The sequence below is a fragment of the Otolemur garnettii genome, unplaced genomic scaffold (assembly GCF_000181295.1).
Source record: "Otolemur garnettii isolate 467f Iridium unplaced genomic scaffold, OtoGar3 scaffold00018, whole genome shotgun sequence".
In the NCBI taxonomy this organism is placed as follows: Eukaryota; Metazoa; Chordata; class Mammalia; order Primates; family Galagidae; genus Otolemur; species Otolemur garnettii.
The window spans coordinates 17,544,281-17,550,070 of record NW_003852413.1 but is presented as its reverse complement, the minus strand read 5'-3'; positions in this window follow the sequence as shown (position 1 = coordinate 17,550,070).

Sequence of the window (5,790 nt, the reverse complement as noted above, 5' to 3'; positions counted from 1 at the left end):
GTGACCCAAAGAAGAAACTAAATTCTTAAATACCTTCCCCTACACCTAATAAGTACAAACAAATCTTTATTTCTGAAAATTACCAGTTGCTCAGTGGAACTGACAATAATTTTCACACTTTCCTGACATGGCTGGTTCTACTGTAAAAGCACTTTTAGAATGTCTTGAAGATTCAGAAGAAAAAGAAGAAAAAGTTTATTTAAACTATATTTAGGAACTATATGAACAACTTATATACCATATATATTTTCTGGTCACTCTTCTAATAACTTGTTACACACATATAACACATGTATATATAACATATGAGGTTACACAGTTAAGTTCAATGGTCACCTTTGAAGTAGTCACCTTGGGAAGTTATGTACTGACACCAGTACCTTGTCTATCCTTCAAAGCAATTTTGGAACTCTTTTTCTGGAATGGCCATCAGAACTGTCATCATATAAGGTCTGACAATTGAGTTAACAAACTCATCCTAGAAAAAGTGCTTGAAGGGTGGACTAGACACTGGCATCAGTGTATTGTTTCCCAAAGGGAGTACTTTGAAGGTGATTATAGTGATATTCATCAATGAGGTATATAGCAGTTTTTCTAAGATGACTTTGTAAACTTAATTATCAAAACTTGTATGTGTTATATGACTTCTGATGTAAGTCACTACTTACTTAAAATACTTCAGTAAATATTTGTTGGATTATCTGGGAATTTCATTTGTAAATTTTTCATGGATAAGGGTTTTTACATAATGCTATAATTTATTACCTACAATTTAACAAAAATCAGAGATTTTTCAAGTAGCTTACCAACAGTAAAATTCTTTAGTTTGTTTCTCTTGGTAAAATACATATGTTGTACCCAATTCGAGTGGAATTATAGAGAAAATGCCAGCACACTGAGTTTGAATTAGGTATGGGGTACTTTATTGGCCAGTGGACTGAGATAGGCTCACACCTGAAAATTCTCAGCCATGCCTTACAGAGGTAGAAGTTTCTTTATATCCTTCTTTCAGTTGGAGAGGGGATTAGAATTCCTAATGCAAAGCAGTTTACAGGAGCAAAAGGCAAAGTTAGATCCTTAGGACAGAGGGTCAGAGGAACATCAAAGAGAACCAATTGGTGTTTTACAAGGGCCTGCATCCTGGGCTAATCTGCCCTATCGCCACAGGATATGTTTATTTAACACTTCCCATTTCTGCAAGGCCTACATGCTCAGGGACAGGTCTTGAGAAAGTGGGGGTTGTGGAATGAGAGAGTGCAAGATGGGGTCAATCTGGCCTTCTCACATACATATATGAGAGATATAGATATCTCAAAGATCATCTATATGAGATAATCTGTTCTGTAATATGTGGGTCATTACAAAAGTTTTGCAATATAAAAAAATCGAGAAATTTTACGTTCACATGGAGGGAAACAGAGGAAGCCCTCCCAGCAACACCATAAGCTAAGCAAGTTGAAACTTGGATAGGTGAGTCAGAAAGGATGCTGTTAACTATATTTCTTGAGAGTGAAATAATGGACCAAAATAACACAATTTGTCTCAAAACTTTCATAGTGACCTGCATATGTTTTCATATAAACATTTAAAAAAAAATTTTTTTTATAAAGTTGAATTTTATAAAGTTTTATTGAGTATATGCTATGAACAATATGCTAATTGTTGGAAGATTGATCTCAAAATAATGAATATTCTTTTACTCATAATAATGAATATTTTACTCATGTAAATCAGGAGTAAATTACATTGCTTGGGTCAGTGAAAATCCTTGTAAATAGTAACAAGGATGCCAGTCAAATAAAAGATTAATTTCAAAAATTCAGTTTAAATGGCATTTAATAATAGATTCCAATTTTACATTTTGTTCTCTTTAGCCTGATCAAAATAGTAAGAGCTAAAAATCAGGACCCATAATCAGTTCCATATGAGACTTCTAAGTCTCATACCTTTATTATCAAGGGTTTGTTTTTTATATGGTAATGTATCAAAATACATTGTTAAAACAGGCACATTTATAAATAGAGTGATTTTCCTTTGTTTACTTTTTGCTCATTGGGAAGGAGTAGGATAAAATTCGACAGCCAAGAATTCAATGCTATTGAATTCCTTCATGTTTCTCATTCCTAAGTAAATATTGTGTATTATTTGATTTATGTTTTCTTACAGTTCATGGGAAGGTTGAAATGAAAAAGCTTATAGACGGAATAAAAAATTTTACAGGTAAATAATATATTACATTTTCTGTACTTAAAAATGTTTCACTGATAGGGATAGAGGATCAAAAATAATTTGGGAAGAGGAGTGGCAAGGCTAATTCAAAAAGCCACAAAGCTTCACTTTTGTTTGTAAATTGCCCTTTTTCCCCCCAAGAGGATTTTGTTCAGCAGAAATCTCCTCTTTTTGGGTCATCATTTGATTACGTGCTATTATTCATTGACTATTTTCCAAAGTTCTGGCATAGATGATTGTATTAGTTTTTCTTGTTTGCTCATTTTTTTGGTGTTACTATAAAAGGATGGTTCCATGGAACTCCCTACTGCACTATTTTTACTAGCAGTCACTCAACCTTTCAATATGAGATTACTTTTTAACTGAAAAATATGCAGTGGTTCTCAACCTGTGGGTTGCGACCCCTTTTTAACAATGAAAACACACTGAGGCATTAGGAAGGTTGAGAACTACTGCTCTATATAGTCATGTACCTCGTAATGTTTCATTCAACAACAGACATGTACAATGATAGTCCTGTAAGATTATAATACCATTTTTACTGTACCATTTTTATGCTTAGGTATATTTAGATACACAAATACTTATCATTGTACTATAATAGCCTAGAGCAACGGTTCTCAACCTGTGAGTCACAACTCCTTTGGGGTCTCCTGCATATCAAATATTTACATTATGATTCATAACAGTAGCAAAATGACAGTTATGAAATAGCAATGAAAATAATTTTATGGTTGAGGGTCACCCCAGCATGAGGAACTGTCTTAAAGTGTTGTGGCATTAGGAAGGCTGAGAACCCCTGGCTAGAGTATTCAGTATAGTAACCTTCAGTGGGTTTGTAGCCTAGGAGCAATAGGCTATACCATATAGCCTAGATGTGTACTAAGCTATATCATCTAGGTCTATGTAAGTACACTCTATGATGTTTGCACCTCCACAAAATCGCTTAATGACACATTTGCCAGAATGTATCCTCATCATTAAGAAATACTGACTATATTTACACTTTTAAATGACATTTTCTCAATTTATACAGATAAACACATTTTGGGTCTCTATCTTTTTATGATAAAATTTTTGCCATAATTCAATTTTATATCATTTAAGATTTTACATCTTTTAATGATATAATTAAAATTCTTTATGTTGGTATCAAAATTTGAATAAAAAAAAACAAGGTTCATTTAATTACTGTAGGTACATAAAAATTTGCATAGTAAATGAAAAAATAAATGTCATTATGAAGGAAAAATCATATTATTCAGATCAAAATATAATAAATACTATAAATGATGACAGAATATATACATTTTACATCTTTATTATCTTAATTCACTGGCCAACTATGAAAACAAATTTTTCCCCCACAGGGAAAACTTTTGCCCAGCAATAAGTTGTAAATATTTCTTTTATAAATATTAAGGAATTATATTCTATTTTGGGATTCCCCATAATTATTATAAATAGTTATGGAATTATTTATAAATAATTTATCTTATAAATATTAAGGAATTATATTCTATTTTCTGATTCCTCATAATTCTGTGTAGTTATATATAAAGGTTGTGCAGAAAGTATCCAGGCATTATTAACATAATAATAACATATAACACAGCTGGATATTTTCCAGACAGCCTTCATATGTTTCATTTTGTCCTTACATTTTTCTCAAATACACATTTCTCAAATGACACATTATAGGCAAGAATTTCTCACTATCTTATGGAATAGTTATTAGCAGACATTAATATTCTTGTGTTTTCTAAGGAAAAAAGATTCATGTCAATGACCTGGAGAAAGTTCTGGGAAGTATGGGAATTGAACTCACAGACAAGGAACTCATAAAGCTGCAGGAAACTCTGCCATTTGATGGTGAGCTATGCAAATACTGCTAAGGCCTTCTAGGGAGCTAGTTTTTGTGGCCTTCTGTGAACAATTTTAAATTTTTACTTGTTTGGATCTTTCTAAAAATTGCCACAGATATGACTGGAAAAATAAGGGTACTGTCATTTAGATTTAGATATACTCTATCTGGCTCTCAGGCAATAAGCCTTGCCATCGGAATGTAGGAAAATATGTCAACATTACCCTTTCAGGCAACTTGCCACCTAAGTCTTAAGTGAAAAAAGGAAGAAAACTATAGGGACTAATAACAGAAAGAAAAAGGAGAAATCAGAAGAAAAAAGAAATAAAAGACAATGATTGTTTCAACATAATAGAGTTTCTCTCAGCTGCCAAAAAATGCGTATATTCATCACACTAAGAAAATTTTCCTTTTCCATAATTCCACTGTTTATTTAATGATGAAATAGAACACATCGTTCACCCAATTATAAATAGTTGTATTATTGGAGTTAAAAAATAATTGAGTGAATTCTCATACCAGTCCCCTTCTGACATAAATTGTTCTTTTTGTTATAGCTGACAGAAATGTGTTTCAGAATAGAATGCTGAATGGTGTGAAATCTTTGAAGGGTAAGTTAAAAGTCTGAAGAAAAATATCTGAGGTCGCCAAGGTTCACATTTCTCATTTAGATTTTAAGTCCTATCTACCTTCTTAAGTATACATTCCTTATTTAGTGATGTTTCTATATGTCTTTCCAGGGAATCCATTTTTGTAACACACAGAATCTAAATATGTGTAGAAAATTGTAAAGAAAATCATTACTAAACTTTGAGGGAATTGCTTTAGGGCAGGCTATTATATAGGAAGATTATGATTGAGTTGGAATAGAATGTCAATCCACTAATGAAGGGTTTTAATATTTTTGCTTCAGTATATTCTGTTTACTGAAGGCAAATTACTGAAAGAAGATGCAGAGGAAGAGAACAGGCTTGTTTTCTTTTTCTTTTCTTATTTTTGAGACGGTCTCACTATGTCACCTTCAATAGAGAGATGTGGCGTCACAGCTCACAGCAACAGCAAACTCTTGGGCTTAAGTGATTCTCTTGCCTCAGCCTCCCAAGTAGCTGGGACTACAGGTGCCTGTCACAATGGCTGGCTATTTTATTGTTGTTGTTGTTGTTATTGTTGCATTTGTCATTATTATTTAGCAGGCCCAGGAGGGGTTTGAACCTGCCTGCCTCAGTGTGTGTGGCCGGCACCCTAACCACTGAGCTAGGAGTGCTGAGCCAATGGCTTGTTTTCAAGCTATATTCTGCATCTTCTTTCTGCTTCCAGTTCTTGGAATAACAGAGGGGAGGGAGAAGGGCAAACGGAGAAGAATAATTAATGCTGGCACCTGGTATTTAGGGAAATGAATCTCCAGCAGGTAGAATTCTACCTCCAGATACTCTTAGGCTCTTGGGAAGGGTAATAGGAACATTATTGGAAGAATTTGGTGGTTAATCTTATCAGAATGGTGCTACCCATTTTATAGCAATGTAATTTAAGCCAATTCTTTTAATTACGTATTTTGGTGAATGGTGGACACTAAGGTTATAGATTTGAATTATCAGTTCCAGATGTCAGTTTTAAAATATTTGTGTTGTTTCCAATTCTTCACCAATCACTTACTTCTAGATAGAATTCTTAACCTCTTTTTATGTTAAATGGGGGGC